Consider the following 23,507-nt stretch of genomic DNA (forward strand, 5'->3'; position numbering starts at 1 on the left):
AATGGGTTCAGGCAAAGGAGGAGGAGTCTAGCAGAAGTGGATGGAGTCAGGCAGAGGAGGAGCCTAGTGCAAAAGGAAGGGGGTGGGGTCAGGCAAGGGAGGAGGAGTCTAGTCCCAAATGAGGTGGGTGGGGTCAGGCAAGGGAGGAGGAGCCTAGTGTAAACGGAAGTAGGTAAGGGAGGAGGGGTCTAGTGGAAAATGATGTGGGTAGGAGGAGGAGTCAAGTGGTTAGAAGCAAATGGAGGAGTAGGGTGATGGGAAAGGAGGAACAGAGATAGAAAGCAAAAAAAGAAGGGATATTGATGGGATGACTTATGTTTTGGGAAAGTCTCCTGCTGCTCTATCCCTCCTTTTTGATCACTCTACCTTCTACTAGTTCCTAATTCTACTCTCTTTCCCACCTTACTTCCTATATCAGGACCTCCAGCTCATCACCAGAGCTCTCCTTCTTTCCCAGACACCTACCAACTCCATTTTCACCAGCCTACTCTCCCTGTTGTTTCTAACCCCACTGCTCCACCTGACCCCACCTACATCCTTTTCCACCAGACTGCTCCTCCTTTGCCTGATCCCTCCTAACAGATTGCTCCACCCCATTGTCACACCTCTCCCTTCTTGGAACCACATCCTATCTTCCCTAACCACACACACACACACACGCCCCAACCCTCACCCACACATAGCCATACTCAAATCCCAGCATCATACTCCAGATTACTCCCATAGCCACAGGAGAATCACTGGAAGTCAGTGGGTAAGTAGTGTCCACAGGGTGTATTCGAACCGCCGGCCTCGTGCTTGCTAGCCCAAGAACTTACCGATGCTCCACAGCAGCTCAGTGGTTAGCTCAGCTGCTTTTGGAGTGGAAGTTTGAGGCTTTCAATCCAGCTATGGTTCCATGGTAATCGGGGCCTTTTAGTAACACCATTTTTTAACTAGTTATTCAAAATTCCAAAATGTATTCTATTTCATTTTGTTCATTGATGCTGCAACTCAATAAATCTGTCTGCAGTCACTAAGTTCTGTCGTTGCATGTCCTTCTGGTAATAATTCACAAATAGTTGTCCAAAGTTGTTGTTGTTTTTTTTATTTGTATTATTATTTTTATTCTGCATGGTGCTCTGTCTGTCTAAAGTCTGTAGTGTGGTAGTGGAATTGTATATTTGACAAAATCTCTTTTTTAGTCAGCTGGACTCTTTGCTACTTATATAACGTTTCTTGCATTGCTAGAGTAAAACCAGCAAAACAATTGGTACGGGCTCTGCAAGACCTCAACCGCTGGGGTTGCTGTGGCCCAGTGGCTAGGTCAACTGCCTCCCAATCCAAAGGTTGTGAGTTCAAACCTGGCTACAGCTGCCAATTTCTTACGTTGCATGTCCATTTGGTCACATTTTATAACTAGCTGTCCATTATCAAACTGGCTTCAGTCTCTTGCTATCCTTTGCTGAAGGAACAGCATTGCACTACTGGCAGCAAAATGAACACATCTAGTCAGCCAATCACAAAAGACAATTGAGTGCAGGCACCAAGTAGCAGCAGCTCCCACTAGTGTAGAATATGTGCGTATTCTTTTTCAGCAAGGGATACAGAGAGAACAAAGCACATTTGAAAATAGAAGGGAATTTAAAAGTGTCTTACAAGCCTGCCCTAGGAATGTCTGCATGGAAGGCTTACAGAGCATCCTAGCGACAGCGCCCCAAGACATTCTTAAAGCTAGAATAAAAACAATCTCATTGATAGGCTCTACACGCCAATCCTTTGAATTGTGGAGAGAAACACACACACACAAACACACATATTCACATGGGAACAGACATGTCAATGGCACCAAATCTTTAAAAATAAATACCCATCTTATTTTCCTTAAGATGCCCCTCCCTCTGCCAATCAAGACCCTCCCTCTCCATACCGAAAAAATGTTTTCCAAGCCACATCCATAACCCAACCCGCAAATCGCTCCTCATTCTCTCTATCCCCTTTTTCTTACCCAGTCCAATCCTTCCCTGCTCAATCCACTTCCAACAAGACCCCGTGTCCCTGTCCTGATGCTTTCAGATTCCCATCTCCCATTCCATATTCGACTTCCTATACTCCCCGAGCAGACCCCTCCCTTTTCATTTCCCCATTTTTTTCTTTCCTGACGAGACCTTTCTCTACAGAAACGTCAATGGCACTAAATCTTTAGCTTGTCTGGGTGCTCTTTCAAAATTCTTTCACTTACAGCCCAGAAAAGGTGATTGTCAGCCGATTTAAGAAGGCCTTATGGTTTCTCTTACATGAGAGGCAGATAATTTGAATAATAGGAGGAGCCTGCAGCACTAGCAATGGCAGAGCCAAGCAATGTATAAAATTAATTCCAAAGAAATTCCTTCCATCTCTCTAGATCGAGATAAACCTTATCACACACAGATCTTTTGCACATGTTTGTTGCAAAGCTGATAGTCCTCACCAATCCTATTTTTATTGCAGATCTTCACTACAAGTATTCTTCATATACTGTATATAAACCCATTTTAAATTTCAAAGAATCCACCTCACCCTGCTCTTTTAGAGATGTAATTTTTATTAGATGCAATAATAAAATAATTTATTTTGTGTACTTTCCGTTTTGGAACAAGTTGACTTACCAAGTGCATCTTAGACACATGTGAACTTTACTGACCTTAAGTTAACATTCAAAGGGGTAAACAAACACATATAAAGTCCCCCTCAGGAGTAGGATTATCAAGTGTTCTACAAAGTAATGCTGGATAACAAACAGGTATTCAGAAGAAAGACATAGTAATGTTTTTGTATTTCTTCAGAATAATGAACTGTATATTTAACCACTCAGAGTGGGTGAGGACACATAATCCTCTCCTGCATTATGGAAAGCAAGGTGTTTTTTACTCTTAGGGAGGCTTGAGGAAAGGTTTGGAAATCAGTGAGCTAGAACCCTTGCTCTTGTGGAAAATCCATGTGATGTCCCTGCTGAAGGAAATGACCTACGGAATAGGAAATGTATTATACTGAGGGTCCGAGAATGAAATGACGACCCCAATAGTAAAATTACTGACTAACATATCAACCCACTAGCATGACCACCCCCCTTACTAAGCCTGCCTGTATGCAACCCTGACTGGCTCTGTGTCTTTGTACATGGTAAGGTTATGCTGCTGGGAGCCTGTAACTTACCCCACAGGTGCAATAAAGGGGTGAATAGTCTCTTGCACTATAACAAAGAGTGGGTATACTCCAAATATCTTCCCCCAAAAGGAGAAATAAAGGCAACTCCCTCTTACCACAAGCGCTCCTATTCAGGAGCTAAAACCCACAATATAAGGTTAAACTGATAAAAAAAATATATTTTTTTAAAATACAATACATTTTACCAGTCCATTTCTGCGTAGTTAATGCATGTGTAAGAGGCACCTGGGATATATACATATAGATAGATAGATAGATAGATAGATAGATAGATAGATAGATAGATAGATAGATAGATAGATAAATAGATAGATAGATATAAATAAATTAGTCATAACATGATATTCAAACTATATGATCAGACATATTTATATTTACTAATAACTTTAAAAGCTAGACAAACACCCTGCTTTTAATTTTTTTGTAGAATGCATGACAATTCATACACAAATTACATGGATTTTGTGCACAAGCATTCAGGGTTTGAAGCATTCAGATTTTTTTATTGTCTAAAAAGATAGATAATCCCTTGATTACCTATTCTCCAGTTTTGCTTAAACAACACAGTTATATTAAAATAGATTTTATCTCTGTGATTACCTTGTATCTAAGCCTCTGCAGACTGCACTCTTATTTCAGTTGACAGACTTGAATTTTAGCCAATCAGTGCTGACTCCTAGGTAACTCCACTGGAGTGAGCATAATGTAATCTATAGGGCACATATGAACTAGCACTGTCTAGCTGTAAAAAATGTCAAAATGCACTGAGATAAGAGACGGCCTTCAGGGACTTAGAAATTAGCATATGAGCCTACCGTACCTAGGTTTAGCTTTCAACAAAGAATACCAAGAGAACAAAGCAAAGTTGATGATAAAAGTTGTTTAAAATGACATGTCCTGAGTCATGAAAGTTTAATGTTAACTAGACTATCCTTGTAATATTTAAGAAAGCAACAAAAAAAAAACAGTGGGTGGGACTGATGTATAGCCTATACTTTCTGTGTGAGAAATGTTCAACAAAGTTTAAAATGAAAAAATAAATAAAATAAAACAACATGCACACTGTACAAAAGAGCAACTTAGGCACTGTTTTGTTGTTGTAGGAGGAAGCACACTTATTTTATTTGCATGGTGCAGCTGGTCTCCAACTCTTCAGTTAGATCAGCTGAAATTTAGCAAAGCTAAAGCTTGTTGAGAGAATTCAGAAATCTACTACAAAATAAGTTAAAAGAAGTTTTTATTATAAAATCCTTACATCTGTGTGATCACTTACATATATTTAAATTATACAACCTTTAAAATGAATACCACAAATCAGCTATTTACTGGTCCTTTAAGTCCAACACCCCCTTTCCACAATCTTTCAAAGCAGCCTGTCAAAATAAAATAAAATAATTAAAATAATAAAGTAAAATAATAAAGTAAAATAATAAAGTAAAATAAAAGGATTAGTTAAAACTGCTGTTCTGTAGTAGGAGATCGAATTAAGGTGTTAGCTGTCATTCTGCTTGTTATCTAAACACGCAGTGTAGGGGGTTACACCGGTGTAATGTCAAAATCTGTGACCCGACGGAATGTGCGACCATGGCGTCACCATATTCCTGAGCGCACACGTGACGGGTCTCTCCCTCTGAGCAGTCAGGGTTCCTGGAATGGTCCCGGGGAGGAGGGCGGGCCATAGACTGGGAAGGAGGTGTCTCTAGCAGTAGCAGGTGATTGGTGGGCTGGTGTTAATGTTACAATAATGGAATGTAGGTGAGTGCAGGGCACAGGACTAGTGACACTAGGTTAATTACACTGACTCTATCTGCACGTTCGTGCTGCTAGTGGATCAGATTACCCTGTACATGCTCTACGGGAGGGAGTGGTTAACTTTTTCCCCCCCAAGCCCTTTACAAACCACATAAGTGGAGTTGGTTTGCTCTGCATAGCTCTAAGTCATAAAAATACTATCAATTATCAGCAAAGGTTCGGACTGTTTAAAATCTGTCTTTGGAACCAGCACAGAATCATCCGTTATGCGTGCAGATAGTGTCAGTGTAATTAACCTAGTGTCACCAGTCTTGTGCCCTGCGCTCACCTACATTCCATTATTGTAACAGTAACACCAGTCCACCAATCACCCTCTACAGACACCTCCTTCCCAGTCTATGGCCCGCCCTCCTCCCGGGACCATCCCAGGAAAGCTGACTCCTCAGAGGGAGCGACCTGTCACGTGTGTGCTCAGGAATGTGGTGACATCACGGTCGCACATTCCGTCGGGTCGCAGATTTCGCAGCCAGAAAAGGCATTTTACAACATAAACGAATGTCACTCATGTAGTATCTGTCCTCTCCGTTTTCAAAAGCCAGCCCCCCTTCCCCCTGCCGGAATGTTCAAAGCTAGCTTCTGCAGGGGAGTTATTTAACTAAGCATAGCACAGACTGTCAATCTGCAGCTACCACTGTAAAGCTGTACTGGCAGAAGAGCAGGTGCGATCCCCGCACTGGTCACTGCTTGATAAGAGGGTTTTACCTTAGTCTGATTCTCTGAAGTGCCGCTTCCGGCTCCTGTGTATGTTGATTCCCACAGAAAAGTAGGAGGATGACAGGAGTATTCTGCTTATCACAGTGAGTCACTCACTCACTGAAATGCCGCCCCCTATAAAGTGCCACATGGGCTGTTGGACTCACTTCGTCCCATGGTTAAGCCGGCCCTCGGTGGGGGACTTATAAAGCTCACATCTCAGCCCTAGACCACTTAAAGTGAATGTCAAGTTTGATGAATCAGTGCCCATTTTTTAAAAACCCTATTAAAAACAGGGGCACTTTCATTCATCAAACTTTACATTTCACTCGTTTTGTTAAAATACTTACCATGTAATCTTGAAAGCCGCTCCAGCGATTCCCCCTCCTGCCGCTCGTCACTTCATACGTCATCCTCCAGTCACGGCTTCCCCCCCAAGAGAATCATTGCCTGGGGCAACGCCGTGATTGGAGGAAGCCGGATTCGTCATTTTTTACATATGAAGAGGCTTGTGACAGGCGGGGGAAGTGCTGAAGCGGCTTTCAAAATTAAAAGGTAAGTATTTTAACAAAACAAGTTAAATGTAAAGTTTGATGAATGAAAGTGCCCCTGCTTTTAATAGGGTTTTTAAAAACCGGACAATAATTCATCAAACTTGACATTCACTTTAAAGAGACATGGGGCGGTTTATGACAAAACCATCCCTGTATGGAATCAGGTTGGGTGTCACGTATGTTGCCTCTTACATTGAAATAGAAACCTGAGACCCTTACTACAAAACACCAATTCTGCTCTTTTAGAAAAATAATACTGTGCCTTTGAGTGTCCAATTAACAAGTGTTAACATTGGCTCATAGTTTTCTGTATTTTAAAACGTATCCAACATTTTCGTACTTCTCATATTTTCCAAGGTCAGTCTGGTGTTCTAAAATAAGTTGTATACCATAGGAATGTGTACACCACGTCACTTCCGATGATGTGTAATCAGCTGTTGAAGAAGTGTGGCGCTCACTGCGCATGCGCAAGAGGCCCAACCTCCTACAAACAGCTGTTTAAGGCAACTTATTTGAGAACAATGGGTCGAGGAATTCTATGGACCGTAATCTGCAATGCGCATGCGCAAACAATGCGCACACGGCCCTACTCCTCATTGATCCATCGTGCGCCGCCGACTTGCCGTGCCCTGGGGGTGCTTACGATGGTTACAAGGGGGTGCTGATGGGGCTTACATAACTTACACATTGGGTGTTTATAGGGGTTACAGGGGGTGCTGATGGGGTAACATAAGTTACACAGTGGGTGTTTATAGGGGTTACAGGGGGTGCTGATGGGGTAACATAAGTTACACAGTGGGTGCTTATAGGGGTTACAGGGGGTGCTGATGGGGTTACATAGGTTACACAGTGGGTGTTTATAGGGGTTACAGGGGGTGCTGATGGGGCTTACATAAATTACACAGTGGGTGTTTATAGGGGTTACAGGGGGTGCTGATGGGGCTTACATAAATTACACAGTGGGTGTTTATAGGGGTTACAGGGGGTGCTGATGGGGTTACATAAGTTACACAGTGCGTGTCTATAGGGGTTACAGGGGGTGCTGATGGAGCTTACATAAGTTACACATTGGGTGCTTATAGGGGTTACAGGGGGTGCTGATGGGGTTACTTATGTTACACAGTGCGTGTTTGTAGGGGTTACAGGGGGTGCTGATGGGGTTACATAAGTTACACAGTGGGTCCTTATAGGGGTTACAGGGGTGCTGATGGGGTTACATAAGTTACACAGTGGGTGCTTATAGGGGGTAGAGGGGATGCTGATGGGGTTACATAAGTTACACAGTGCGTGTTTATAGGGGTTACAGGGGGTGCTGATGGGGTTACATAAATTACACAGTGGGTGTTTCTAGGGGTTACAGGGGGTGCTGATGGGGTTACATAAGTTACACAGTGGGTGCTTATAGGGGTTACAGGGGGTGCTGATGGGGTTACATAAGTTACACAGTGCGTGTTTATAGGGGTTACAGGGGGTGCTGATGGGGTTACATAAGTTACACAGTGCGTGTTTATAGGGGTTACAGGGGGTGCTGATGGGGTTACATAAGTTACACAGTGCGTGTTTATAGGGGTTACAGGGGGTGCTGATGGGGTTACATAAGTTACACAGTGGGTGTTTATAGGGGTTACAGGGGGTGCTGATGGGGTTACATAAGTTACACAGTGGGTGCTTATAGGGGTTACAGGGGGTGCTGATGGGCTTACTTAAGTTACACAGTGGGTGCTTATTCGGGTTACAGGCGGTGCTGATGGGGCTTACTTAAGTTACACAGTGGGTGCTTATAGGGGTTACAGGGGGTGCTGATGGGGCTTACTTAAGTTACACAGTGGGTGCTTATTGGGGTTACAGGCGGTGCTGATGGGGCTTACTTAAGTTACACAGTGGGTGCTTATAGGGGTTACAGGGGGTGATGATGGGGCTTACTTAAGTTACACATTGGGTGCTTATAGGGGGTACAGGGGGTGCTGATGGGGCTTACATAAGTTACACAGTGGGTGTTTATAGGGGTTACAGGGGGTGCTGATGGGGTTACATAAGTTACACAGTGGGTGTTTATAGGGGTTACAGGGGGTGCTGATGGGGTTACATAAGTTAAACAGTAGGTGTTTATAGGGGTTACAGGGGGTGCTGATGGGGCTTACTTAAGTTACACATGGGGTTGTTATAGGGGTAAGTTACACAGGGGGTGCTTATGGGGATGACATGGGGGGGCGCTGGTGCTTATGAAGTTTACAAAGGGGGTGCTTATGGGGGTTATAGTGGGAGCTGATTGTGCTTATGTAGGTTATCCCCCCCTGTAACCTATATAAGCCCCATCAGCACACCCTGTAACACAGTGGGTTTTTATAGGGGTTACAGGGGGTGCTGATGGGGTTACATAAGTTACACAGTGCGTGTTTATAGGGGTTACAGAGGGTGCTGATGGGGTTACATAAATTACACAGTGGGTGTTTCTAGGGGTTACAGGGGGTGCTGATGGGGTTACATAAGTTACACAGTTGGTGTTTATAGGGGTTACAGGGGGTGCTGATGGGGTTACATAAGTTACATAGTGGGTGTTTATAGGGGTTACAGGGGGTGCTGATGGGGTTACATAAGTTACACAGTGGGTGCTTATAGGGGTTACAGGGGGTGCTGATGGGGCTTACTTAAGTTACACAGTGGGTGCTTATTGGGGTTACAGGCGGTGCTGATGGGGCTTACTTAAGTTACACAGTGGGTGCTTATAGGGGTTACAGGGGGTGATGATGGGGCTTACTTAAGTTACACATTGGGTGCTTATAGAGGTTACAGGGGGTGCTGATGGGATTACATAAGTTACACAGTGGGTGCTTATAGGGGGTACAGGGGGTGCTGATGGGGCTTACATAAGATACACAGTGGGTGTTTATAGGGGTTACAGGGGGTGCTGATGGGGTTACATAAGTTACACAGTGGGTGTTTATAGGGGTTACAGGGGGTGCTGATGGGGTTACATAAGTTACACAGTGGGTGTTTATAGGGGTTACAGGGGGTGCTGATGGGGCTTACTTAAGTTACACATGGGGTTCTTATAGGGGTAAGTTACACAGGGGGTGCTTATGGGGATGACATGGGGGGGGGCGCTGGTGCTTATGAAGTTTACAAAGGGGGTGCTTATGGGGGTTATAGTGGGAGCTGATTGTGCTTATGTAGGTTATCCCCCCTGTAACCTATATAAGCCCCATCAGCACACCCTGTAACTCCCAAAAGCACCACTTGTGTAACCTACATAAGCTCCATCAGCCCACCTGTAACCCCCATAAGCACCCCCTCTGTAAACTACATAAGCACCAGCGCCCCACATTTAACTGCCATAAGCACTGCCTGTGTAACCTACATAAGCCCCATCAGCCCCTCCTGTAACCCCCATAAGCACCACCTATGTAAACCGACATAAGCCCCATCAGCATTCCCTTCAATCCCTATAAGCACCCCCGGTTTAACCTACATAAGCACCATCAGCACCCCTGTAACCCCCAATTAATTTAAATGATCAAATTTGCTTCATTCCTTTGGTATTCTTTGTTGAAGGAACAGCATTGCACTGCAGGAAGCTAGCTAAACACATTGGATGAACTAATGACAAGAGGATATATGTGTAGCCACCAATCAGCTTCTAGCTCCTGGCATGACACGGCTGCTCCTGAGCCTACCTAGGTATGCTTTTCAACAAGGGATACCAAGAGGACAAAACAAAATAGATAATAGAAGTAAATTAGACAGTTGTTTAAAATGGTATGCTATATCTGAAACATGAAAGAAAATTACCTTTAAGAGAATAACCACTCCATGGTGCATTCAGGGACAAACTCCCCTACTCACATGCACTCCATAGACATACCCTTACTCACATTTCAATAACAATGTAATAGTAACTGGAGAAGCCATTACAGTTTTGGTGACTCACACAGACACATTTAGAGTCACATATGTACACAGGCTCAAGATCACTGTCACCCTCTGTCAATCATCTTTTCTTATTTGCACAGTCAGAAATATTAACCCTTTACATTCTCAAGATCAGTCACCCTCTGTCAATCATCTTTTCTTATTTGCACAGTCAGAAATGTTTACCCTTTACATTCTGTCATACATTTACAGACTCACAAAAAGAAATAACTTAATTCAAATACTCCCACCTCAGATTGTTACACAGTGAAGGGACAGGCTGAACTTGGTATCAATGAATGCAGGTGTCCCTATATTAGCTGTTGTGTGAGTGATCTAGTGTGAATAAATATGCATGTGCTTATTGTAATATGCATGAGTGGGCAGATCTGTGTTTCTACCCCAGAGTGTGTTAGAGAGTGACTGACTGAGCAAGTATGTCTGAGTGAGTGAATTTAAATGATTTATGTGAGTGAGCAGCTTATCTGGTGGTTTTTATATAAAAGGACGAGCAAGTATAGGTTTGTGTGACCATTTTAGAATGAGCAGTGCGTGTTTTAGTGAATTTGTAATAAACTAGGTGGCTGCAGCATATTGTTTACTAAGGGTGAAGCTCTCTGGCCAGTCCCACTGAGTGAACGTATTTAAGTGTAAGTGACTGAGTATAAGGGGTTAATAGCTGTGAAAGTCGTTGCAGCCGTTGTACAGATTCTGCAACCCATCTGGCACACTTTCTGGTTACAAAATCCGATGACATACAGCTATATACGTCTGATTTTGCAACCAGTCACGTGCGCTCAGGAATGTGGTGTCATATTTCTTTGACCCGTTGCGTAGTTTAAATCAACTGTTTTGAGGAGGTTGGGCCTCTAGCGCATGCGCAGTGATTGCCACAAACCGCCAGCAGCTGATTCACGTCACCGAAAGTGACGTAGGTTGCGCATTCCTTCTTTTAGAACAAGTAAGAGTCCTCCCTCTTCGTGTGTGCAATGTAAAGTTTACGAAGGCAGCTAGTTATGTGATAGTGAAAGGTTAAGCTACCGTATACCGGCTACACCCATAGTAAGGTAGCGTATCAGTGGAGAAACATTATGTCTCGCAGGAAGGTGACACTAAACTTAGGGTTAGCCTTATATTATATGATGAGACAAGTTACTGGGACTTGCATATATAACAATGCAATAACTATCTGATCTGAGACTGTCTGCAAAGGGTATGTGTGTATTTCTGACAGAAACATTTGGTTATTATACAATGTGTATAGGCTACTGTAAATCTGTCTGCATTATATATAAAATCAGGAGGAGTAGGACAAGTATAGAGGCCATACTGAGATCAGAACACAAGGCGTGTGAGAGCAGTTCCCCAGTTTAGTGTTAGGGGGTGTTTGTATGTTATTTTTTTAGCAAAAGAGCTGTTTAACTCAGGGCAATGCCCTACAAAAGGCCCTTTTAAGGGCCCCCCAAATGGTCCTTTTAAGGGCCCTTGGTAGTTTATTCTAGATTAGAGTTTTTATTTTGGGGTGTTTTTTTTTTTAAAAAAAGGGTATTAGAATAGGAATAATCTTTATTTCTTGGATAACTTTGTTGATTTTTTTTGTAATGGTAGGTTTTTTTATTTTTGTAATGGTAGGTTTTAGTGTAAGGCAGGTTAGGTTTTATTTCATAGGTAAGTTTGTATTTATTTTAGCTAGGTAGTTAGTAAATAGTTAATAACTATTTACTAACTATTCTACCTAGTTAAAATAAATACAAACTTACATGTGAAATAAAAATAAAACCTAAGCTAGCTACAATGTAACTATTAGTTATTGTCAGTATATGGACGGGTTATAATACAATATATTTAATAATTATTCTTTAAAATAAACCCCCAATAAAAATGCATATACAAAACAATAAAATTTATGTAAATTCCTAAATTCTTTATATTAGTTACATTTTTTAGACACATTGAACTATATTTATAGGAATCCAGATATGAATTAAACTATACAAGCGTGAACTGTTATAATATGCTATACAAAGGTCATACATTTTTTTCCTTATTCACAATAATCTCCCAAATCAGATTTGCATTTAAATATCACAATGAAATATCACAGTATGGGTCACTAACTTCCAGACAACTATACTTAAACTATTTAGCCCACATATGATTCTATACAACTCTAATTAAAACACCAGAATTTATATATATTCTAAATGTAAACAACCAGTTTATATGCCAATTTATCTAAGATGAAATTAATTCTTACTTATCTACAAATAAGACAAATTCTAAAATATATTTATATATTTGCAAAGATAAATTACTTAGCATACAAAAGGCAAGCTTAACACTATACAGGACTATAAATGCAAGCTAAAATACAAAATGCCCTTTTTAAATCTACTAACTTCAATTTGATTGTAGCAATAATGAATGTATTTGCTTTAAAATATCAAGTTATAGAATTCATACATTACCAACATGAGCCAATTTAGGATTTAAATCTTTTCCAAGTATTTTTAGATCACCTCATATGAAGAAAAGTTATGAAATAGATTAAGAAGTTAGTCTCAGCATTTTGCTTAAGTGATTGTGTTCCAAGTATGACAGACAGTGGCAGACAGTTATTCAATCACCAGTATCAGCAGACAAACGAGCATCTTCCTTGCATTCAGCTTTTCTTATATCTAATCATTGGTGATCTGTTTATGGTTACGCTCACAGTGCTTGTCTTAAATTGGCTCTAAAGGAGCTTGTCCCTGGTCCGCCCTTAGAGTTGAAACATTTAATTGACTATTTGGATTTGCATATGTTCTAATAGATAATTAATTTGGTTGTCATACCAGTTTTAATCCCAACCTCAAATATCTTCACCATCAATATTGCTAACAATTTAATACATCCTTATTAAGTGATTATTTAAACTACTTTACTTGAAATGAGAGAAATAGTGTTGTTAAAAATGTCAAACATGTATACATCTATTTGCAGTATTTATCAGCTCAGCAAATATTTATCTAATATGTTACTATTAGTCACTGCTTCTTAGGTCCACAATACACATTTTTATATAGTATTTAAAATTATACAGGCTGTAGTTTAAAATGAATTTAATGGCTGTAATGTCACATGTGTCTCTGTCTGGCCAAACTACAGTGATTGCAGGTGTTAGTTTTTTTCTAACAATTTCTCCCCATTGATGTATATGTGGGAAAGCGTGCACGTGCACGTAAACTCAGCCCTTAGCTTTTGTGCAGTATGGATCTTAACGCACCATACTGCACAGCACAAGGAGGCTTTTCAGTAACTCGTAATGGCAGTGCTATGGAAAGTGCAATAATGCAAATTGTTTGGCGTTATTTTCGCACCCTGTTTAGCGCAAAACTAGTAATCTAGGTCTAAATGTGGAGAAAACATTTATTTGAATTATGTTTTATACAAAATCCATTTATTAGGGCCTATTTATTATGTGTCTGTCCGACATGATCCGATCAGCAGATCACGTCCGCCAGACATCGCTGAATGCAGAGAGCAATAAGCTCTCCGCATTCAGCATTGCACCAGCAGCTCTTGTGAACTGCTGGTCCAACACCGCCCCCTGCAGATTTGTGGCCAAACCGCTAGCAGGGAGGTTTCAATCAACCTGATCGTATTCGATCGGGTTGAATTGCAGCGATGTCTGTCATCTCCTCAGAGCAGGCGAACAGGTAATGGAGCAGCGGTCTTTAGACTGCTGCTTCATAACTGGTGTTTCTGGTGAGCCTGAAGGCTCTCCAGAAATACGGAGCTTGATAGATAGGCCCCATTGTGTCTATACAAAATCTGTTTATTGTGTCTATAAAAATCTGTTTATTGTGTCTATACAAAATCTGTTTATTGTGTCTATAAAAATCTGTTTATTGTGTCTATACAAAATCTGTTTATTGTGTCTATAAAAATCTGTTTATTGTGTCTATACAAAATCTGTTTATTGTGTCTATACAAAATCTGTTTATTGTGTCTATACAAAATCTGTTTATTGTGTCTATACAAAATCTGTTTATTGTGTCTATACAAAATCTGTTTATTGTGTCTATAAAAATCTGTTTATTGTGTCTATTCAAAATGTGTTTATTGTGTCTATACAAAATCTGTTTATTGTGTCTATACAAAATCTGTTTATTGTGTCTATACAAAATCTGTTTATTGTGTCTATACAAAATCTGTTTATTGTGTCTATACAAAATCTGTTTATTGTGTCTATACAAAATCTGTTTATTGTGTCTATACAAAATCTGTTTATTGTGTCTATACAAAATCTGTTTATTGTGTCTTTACAAAATCTGTTTATTGTGTCTATACAAAATCTGTTTATTGTGTCTATACAAAATCTGTTTATTGTGTCTATGCAAAATCTGTTTATTGTGTCTATAAAAATCTGTTTATTGTGTCTATAAAAATCTGTTTATTGTGTCTATACAAAATCTGTTTATTGTGTCTATACAAAATCTGTTTATTGTGTCTATACAAAATCTGTTTATTGTGTCTATAAAAATCTGTTTATTGTGTCTATACAAAATCTGTTTATTGTGTCTATACAAAATCTGTTTATTGTGTCTATACAAAATCTGTTTATTGTGTCTATACAAAATCTGTTTATTATGTCTATACAAAATCTGTTTATTGTGTCTATACAAAATCTGTTTATTGTGTCTATACAAAATCTGTTTATTGTGTCTATACAAAATCTGTTTATTGTGTCTATAAAAATCTGTTTATTGTGTCTATACAAAATCTGTTTATTGTGTCTATACAAAATCTGTTTATTGTGTCTATACAAAATCTGTTTATTGTGTCTATACAAAATCTGTTTATTGTGTCTATACAAAATCTGTTTATTGTGTCTATACAAAATCTGTTTATTGTGTCTATACAAAATCTGTTTATTGTGTCTATAAAAATCTGTTTATTGTGTCTATACAAAATCTGTTTATTGTGTCTATACAAAAGTTATTCAGACCCAGTTTGTCCTTATAATTTTTTTAAAACCCTTCTGAGACTTCAACACTATGGGCTAGATTACAACCCACATAGCAATTTTTTTCTGGCCCACCTCCGGTCCACATAACCAATTTTCCCACGGCCCACATACTGCATGGAATGATGGCCCCTGGGCAGCCCAGATTTAGTTTACAATCCGGGGCCACACATGGGCCAGAACTGGCCCAATTGGCAGCCGAATCAAAGCACATACATGGCCCCACAGTGGGCCAGAACAGATTTTAATACCATAATTCTTAACCATATTAACACCAGCCTGTAACCAGAAAACCCAAAACTGAGCCACTGAGTCTGGTTAAAATGCTGAGCTATGATAAACAGTTGGCTGCTGTTATTTATCCTTAACCATGTTGATGTTTGCTGCCGCAAGTATACTCTATGGGGAAAGATGTGGAGCCAGTGTTCAACGCCTTTGCTTTCCAAGAATGGGAAGAATTTGACTTTGAAATAGTTATGAACAAACTCAGTGCCCACTTTGTGCCCAAAAGAAATGTGATTCATGAGAGGGCTTGTTTTCACAAACATGCCCAGCGTGTGGGAGAGTCTGTGGAGCCATTTGTGCGCAGCCTGTATGAACTAGATGAATTCTGTGAGTTTGGTGTTGCTAAAGAGGAACAAATCAGAGACAGAAGAGTCATAGGAATTGCAGACGCTGAAGTCTCACTGAAGCTACAGTTAGAGGCTGATTTAACATTGGATGGGGCTATTAGGATGGCCCGCCAGAGTGAACTAGTGAAAAAGCAAAGTGCTGATCTGAGGTCTGAGAGTATTGTGGATGAAGTGCAGCAGTTCAGGAGAGCTGCTAGTGAAAGGCACAGTGTGCGCGGTAGACCAACGGCAACAGATAGACCCAGAAGCGGATGGGTGCAGCATGCTCGCTGAACACGGTGCAACGGTGCCCATTATCAGAGTGTCATATGCCATGCTAAAGACAAAAGATGTAGAAAATGTAACCGAATGACCATTTTGAAGTGATGTGCCGGTGGATAGCGAGCAGGAGGGTCAAGCAGTGTCCTTTGTAGGGTCTGTTGTTGAACGGCTTGGTTCAGATGAAGATTGGAGGGTTACTCTTACTGTAATGGGAGCCAAAGTTGCCTTTAAGATTGACACAGGAGCAGACATCACTGTTATGTCCCTTGCAGCATTCATAAAACTGCCTCGGCAGCCTCAGCTGGCGAAAGTTACAACCAATGTCCATAGTCAATGTCCATAGTCCTGGGGGCCGCATTGATTGTGCGGGGAAATCTCTTGCCAGCTGTGAGTACAAGCAGAGGAAATTCACCATGTGGGTGCATGTGATTAGAGGTCAGTGTGTTAACAACCTATTGAGCAGAAAAGCAGCCTGTGGTTTGGGCCTAGTCACCAGAGTGAATGAGATTTCAAAAGATATGTTTGGTGAATTGGGCCTACTGAATTGCAACCCAGTCTGAATATCACTTAAAAGTGACGCAGTCCCATACAGCATTACCACTCCACGTAGAATTCCATTCCCGCTCAGGCCTCAGGTGGAGAAGGAACTTCTGCGTATGAAGAATATGGGAGTTATTGAAGAGGTTGTTGAAGCAACTGACTGGTGTGCCCCTATTGTGCTTGTTGCGAAGAAAAACGAGAAGGTACGCATCTGTGTAGACTTGAAAAGGCTGAATGAGGCGGTGAAGAGAGATATGTGCTGCCAACATGTGAAGACATAGCTCAGAAACTGGCTGGGGCGAAGTTCTTCTCTACACTGGATGCTTCCAGTGGATTCTGGTAGATACCTCTGATCCAAAGTGCCGCAAACTGACTACCTTCATTACACCGGTAGGTCAGTTTTGCTTCTGCAGACTCCCCTTCGGGATATCCTCTGCTCCTGAAATCTTTCAAAGAGAAATGAGTTCTCTCCTAAGAGACCACAAGGGCGCGGCAGTCATCATGGACGACATCTTGGTGTATGGGTCTACATTGAAAGAACATGATCAGCGATTGAGCTGTGTGCTGCAGACTATTAGAGAGTCTGGGCTGAAATTAAATAAGAAGAAATGCCATTTTGGGAAAGCGGAGTTATGTTACTTTGGGCATATCATCAATGGGGATGGCATCAAGCCGGACCCCAATAAAATCTGTGCTATTCAACAGATGAAAAGTCCTTTGGATGTACATGAGCTGAGACAAATATTGGGCCTTGTAAATTATGTGGGCAGGTTCCTTCCAGATTTATCCACAATACTACACCCTATCACAGAGTTGCTAAAGAAAGATGTTGCCTGGGTCTGGGGACCTTCACAGGAAGAATCCTTTGTGCAGGTCAAGTCCCTGCTAGGGTCTGCACCAGGGTTGGGGTTCTATGACCCTTCCAAAACGACTGTGGTTAGTGCTGATGTGAGCAGTTATGGGTTTTGGGGCCGCCCTCCTGCAGTTGAATGAGAACAAACTACAGCCCATCGCCTACTGTTCCCGTACACTGATGGCTGCTGAGTCAAAATACACCCAAATTGAGAATGAGTGTCTGGCTGCAGTTTGGGCCTGTGAGCGCTTCCAGCGTTACCTAGTGGGTTTAGAGAAATTTAGTCTGGAGACTGACCATAAACCGCTAGTCCCTCTAATCAACTCCTATGATATTGACAAAACACCCCTAAGATGCCAGAGACTTCTGATGAGGCTGCTCAGGTTCAACGTTCAGGCAGTGCATGTCCCGGGGAAACAACTGGTTGTGGCAGATACACTTTCCAGGCTCCCGCTGGCTGCTGCTGAAGAATCTTCAATGGAATCAGATGTTAAAGTGTAAGTAGATTCAGTTCTGGCCTCCAAATCCATTTCTTCAGGGAAACTAGATCAAATAAGAAAGGAGACATATTTAGATACAGACCTTCGAGAAGTTATTAAGTACATAAAAGAAGGTTGGCCCGAGAGTCGGGCAGCCTGGATATCTTTAAGTTTAAGTTCATTGTTACTCCTGTTAACATGCGGCAGGAGATGTTAAGCAGGATTCATGATGACCATTTGGGCATTACAAAGTGCAGTGAAAGGGCAGCTACGGCTGTATGGTGGTCTGGAATCAGTTCCGACATTGCAAGCCATGTGTCAAAATGTGCCTTTTGCCTGGAACACCGGCCTACTCAGAGAAGGGAGCCCTTGATTTCTACTCTGCTGCCTGCAGGCCCATGGCAGAAAATTGCTGCTGATTTGTACGAACTGCACAGGAAAAAGTACCAAGTTGTTATTTACTACTATTCTAGGTATTTGGAGATTGCACCCTTGAATTAGATCACAAGTCAAGCCGTTATCACTCGTCTCAAGAGCTTGTTCGCCCAGTGGGGCATACCAATGGAGTTAGTGAATGCAGTTTGCTTTCACGGAGTTCAGTTCTTTCAGCAGTGAATAGGATTTTGTCCATTTCATGTCGAGTCCACATTATCCGCAGGCCAATGGAATGGCTGAAAGGGCAGTTCAAACAACAAAGTTCATTTTGAAGCAATCTGAGCCGTACCTGGCCCTCTTGTCCTATAGGGCGACTCCCATTCAAGCCACGGGCTTTAGCCCGGCACAGCTGATGCTAGGACATCAAATTTGCACCACCTTACCCTCTGTGGGTGTCTTCCAGCCAACTAGCTCTATTCCTCGGAATGAGGTCCTTAGGAGGGATGAAGAGGCAAAAGGGGGCTATCCATTCTTCTACGACAGGAGACACTCTGTGAGGCCCTTGCAGGAGCTGAATGTGGGGCAAAGTGTCAGAATTAAAATGGATATTGAGAAGAAATGGAAGACGCCTGCTACGATAATTGGACGCTCTCCAGCACCAAGTTCTTATGAAGTCCTTACTGATGGAGGGACAGTCACACGTCGAAATCGAAAACATCTTTAGCCTGTACCTGAGAGTTTGGAACTGGATGCCTCAGTACCACCGCCAGTGGGATCCCCTGTTTTAAGAGGGGTGCCTTCCCCTCAGCAAGATCACAGCGGAGATACGTCATTGCGTCCAGCAGACTCTCAATCACCTTCTTCTGTATAAGAGGACAGTTCATGTAGAATGACATCAAGTGAAAGAGTGGTGAAACTTCCAGCCCGATATCGGGATTAGCACTAGTTAAAGCAGTGACCAGAAGTATGGGCAGAATAATCCCATGGTCACTGTGGACTAGGGTAGTCTACCCCGATGAAGTCAGGATGTAATTCATGTTGTTTATACAGATATTCTTATCTTGTTATTTGTTGTATACTAAACAAAACTGTTGTTGTATGCTTCTTGTATACCTTGTTATTTGATGTATTCAAATAAAAAAAAATGTATGCTTTGCCCTTTGAAAAGGGGGAAGATGTGATGAGAGTGGGAAGTGCCGTCACCGAATGGGGGTGTGGTTTAGGTCCGTTATTGTCTATGTCGCAGTTACTAAGTGAGATGTATTTTACCAGGTGTATACTTCAATGCTCTGCAATGAAATAGTGTTGTACCTTCTATGCTGACCACCATTTCAGTACTGAAATATGTCTCCACATATACATCTCTCCTTTTAAATGACAAGTAAATATACCAAATCTAAAACATTTAAATGCATATCCTGTCTAAATATTACATATGGGGTTATTTGTTTTTATCCAGCATGTGGAAATCAGTGCTTTAAGTGCCTTTTTCACAGTGACTCAATATCTAAATAACACTCGCTATTCATTTAACAATACATTTACATAGTTATTCACTAAAGTGAGAATTCAAATTGAATTTCAAGGCCAGCATGCTGACTGAAGTTTTCCAGTTTGGCTATTTTCATCTTTTAAAATCTCAAATTTTAAATTCACCTTGAACTTACACTTTAGTGAATAACCCTGATAGTATAACTTTTAAACTGTTTGAAAATGTTCTTACCTGTACAGAAGAAGATGACACTGTCCTCTATGGATGCAGCTCTGCCAGAGTTTGATTGACTCACTGAATTAGCTCCTCCTCCCTACCACAGTCAACCAACAGGAGGCACAATCAACCACAATAGTTCTCAAAGCAAATGAAATGCTTTTTCTTGGTGGTTTTTGTTCAGGTCAGGAGAATTCTTTGGAAATTCTTTGATAATATACAAAGATTATAATAAGCTGATCACTTTACACTAATGGAGTTCTTCTTAAATGATTTATAATTGTTATCATCTGGACATCCCGGAATTATTTTTACTGGATATATAAAAAAAAAAAATACAAAGGCAGAAAAAAGTCAGAACTGTCAACACATTTTAAAAACAGAAAAAAGTGTCAGGGTTATTCACTAAAGTGTGAATTCGAATTGAATTTAAAATTTGAGAATTTAAAAGGTGAAAATAGCCGAACTGGAAAGATTCTCGTCAGCTTATGCTGCATTTCAACGATCTGTGCAATTCACTGCAATTCACTTTGAATTCACACTTTAGTGAATAACCCTGTGTGTCTGTGAGAGAGAGAGAATCTTGTTTTTTGTGCAGGAAATCCAATTGTGGCCATATGACCTCCAATTAGAATGATGTGGGCCACACACACTCCTCCACAATCGGCCCTAATGTTGTCTGCCGTCTTGTTTGCAGTGCCATCATTGCCACACATGGCTAACATAATGCATGCCAGTGCCAGCAACACGCCAGCAGTGCCATCCTTAAGCCACATTCGGGCCACATCCGTCTGTAAGTGGAGAGCTAATTTAACGTGTGCCCCTAAACCCGTTTACGGGCGCACCTTAAATAAGCAGACCTTATGCTACAGGAAGCTTGCAGGACCACTTTGTACTAAATGAATTAACCAGATGTCAATTGAAAAAATGTCTCCCAATTGCCCCTAAAAATAAAGAGTATAGTTAGGTTTTCCGAATAAAATATATGAGCATAGTTTTTTAATTAAAATAAGAACTTCACTCCATAACCTGTCCGCCTGCTCTGAGGCGGTGGGCAGAAATCAACCAGATAGAATATGATCAGGTTGAATGACACCCCCTGATAGCGGCCAATTAGCTGTGAATCTGCAGGGGGCGGTATTGCACCAGCAGTTCACAAGAACTGCTGGTACAATGATAAATGCCAACAGTGTATGCTGTCAGCATTTATCGATGTGCAGCGGACATGATACGCTACATCGTATCATGTCCGCTCGCACATTAATAAATTTACCCCTATTTGTGTCTAGCTAGAAACGCATCATCTATTGGTAATTCACATAACTGTTTACATTCTAGCACAAAACACAGCGCCATCTATTGGTTGCTTAGAAATTAAGATAACTTTATAATAAACAGCACCTCAATATTCAGAAATGTACTTTTAATGCAAAGTAATAAACAGCTATTTTAAAAATGAGTATTTTTAAAAATTATTTTAATATCCAAAGAAATAGCTAACAGTAGAGCTTATTTGTGCATGTTTGAAAACATTGTTTTAGTTTAACCCTTTCATTGCTGATCCATTTCACTCCCTTGTGCTGGAGCTGTTTTTATTTTTTAAGCACTTGTATTTACTCATCAGTTTATTTATTTATTTCTTCCCACAAGACAAATCAATTTGTATTAAATAATTTGCAGAATCAGCACAATATGAAATACAAATAATGAATAATTTTAATATCAACATAATAAATAACTGCACAGGCTCATTATTTCTTAAACCACAATGTAACATTTTATACCTTTATTTTCCAGTAAAAATAATAATTTAACATCAGAAGTGAATAAATATGTATTCATTTGTTACTTTCTCACGTTGTAATTTATGTAGGTATAGAATCCTAAAGAAACATTATGGAGCTCACAACATATTGCAGAATTGTACCAGTTTGGGAGCTTTGCAATGCTTTCCTTTCAAGGTGAATGACTTGGTTTTCAGAGCAAAACAAGGGACGGCTGATCCTCTGGCTTTGACCATAAAGCAAACAAGCAGCCCATGTCACACTTACTGCTCTTCTTCTCTGGTCATGACTCCACCCACACAATCTGTGTGGTTACCACCCACAAGTCTCCATCACCTTCCAATGCCAGACAGACCTTGGGAAATATGAGAAGTACGAATGTGTTGGATACGTTTTAAAATACAGAAAACTATGAGCCAATTTTAACACTTGTTAATTGGAAACTCAAAGGCACAGTATTGCTTTTCTAATAGAGCAGAATTGCTATTTTGTAGTAAGGGTCTCAGGTTTCTATTTCATTGTAAAAGGCAACATACGTGACACCCAACCTGATACAGGGATGGTTTTGTCATAAACTGCCCTATGTCTCTTTAAAGTGAATGTCAAGTTTGATGAATTAGTGCCGGTTTTTAAAAACCCTATTAAAAGCAGGGATACTTTCATTCATCAAACTTTACATTTCACTTGTTTTGTTAAAAAACTTACCTTTTAATCTTGGCAAGCCTCTTCATATGTCAAAAATTATGAATCCGGCTTCCTCCAATCATGGCATTGCCCCAGACAATGATTCCCCTGGGGGGGAAGCCGTGATTGGAGGATGACATATGAAGTGACGAGTGGCTGGAGGGGGAATCGCTGGAGCTGCTTTCAAAATTAAAAAGGTCAGTATTTTGACAAAACAAGTGAAATGTAAAGTTTGATGAATGAAAGTGCCCCTGTATTTAAAATAGTTTTTTTAAAAACCGGGCACTGATTCATCAAACTTGACATTCACTTTAAGTGGTCTAGGGCTGAGATGTGAGCTTTATAAGTCCCCCACCGACAGCCTCAGTATAATAAATTTCCTATTCTGTATGTCATTTCCTTCAGCAGGGACATCACATGGATTTTCCACAAGAGCAAGGGTTCTAGCTCACTGATTTTCAAGCCTCCCTAACGCCTAGATTTAGAGTTCTGCGGCCAAAGGGGTGCGTTAGCTACACGTGCTTTTTTTCTCCCGCACCTTTTAAATACCGCTGGTATTTAGAGTTCACAGAATGGCTGGGTTTTCAGTGCGTTAGGCTCCAAAAAGGGAGCGTAGAGCATAATTTAACGCCACTGCAACTCTAGATACAAGCGGTGCTTACGGACGCGGCCAGCTTAAAAAACGTGCTCATGCACGATTCCCCCATAGAAAACAATGGGGCAGTTTGAGCTGAAAAAAAACCTAACACCTGCAAAAAAGCTGCGTTCAGCTCCTAACGCAGCCCCATTGTTTTCTATGGGGAAACACTTCCTATGTCTGCACCTAACACCCTAACATGTACCCCGAGTCTACACACCCCTAACCTTACACTTATTAACCTCTAATCTGCCGCCCCCGCTATCGCTGACACCTGCATATTTTTTTAACCCCTAATCTGCCGCTCCGTAAACCGCCGCTACTTATATTATCCCTATGTACCCCTAATCTGCTGCCCCTAACACCGCCGACCCCTATATTATATTAATTAA

This window comes from Bombina bombina, chromosome 2 (genome assembly GCF_027579735.1).
Source record: "Bombina bombina isolate aBomBom1 chromosome 2, aBomBom1.pri, whole genome shotgun sequence".
Classification (NCBI taxonomy): Eukaryota; Metazoa; Chordata; class Amphibia; order Anura; family Bombinatoridae; genus Bombina; species Bombina bombina.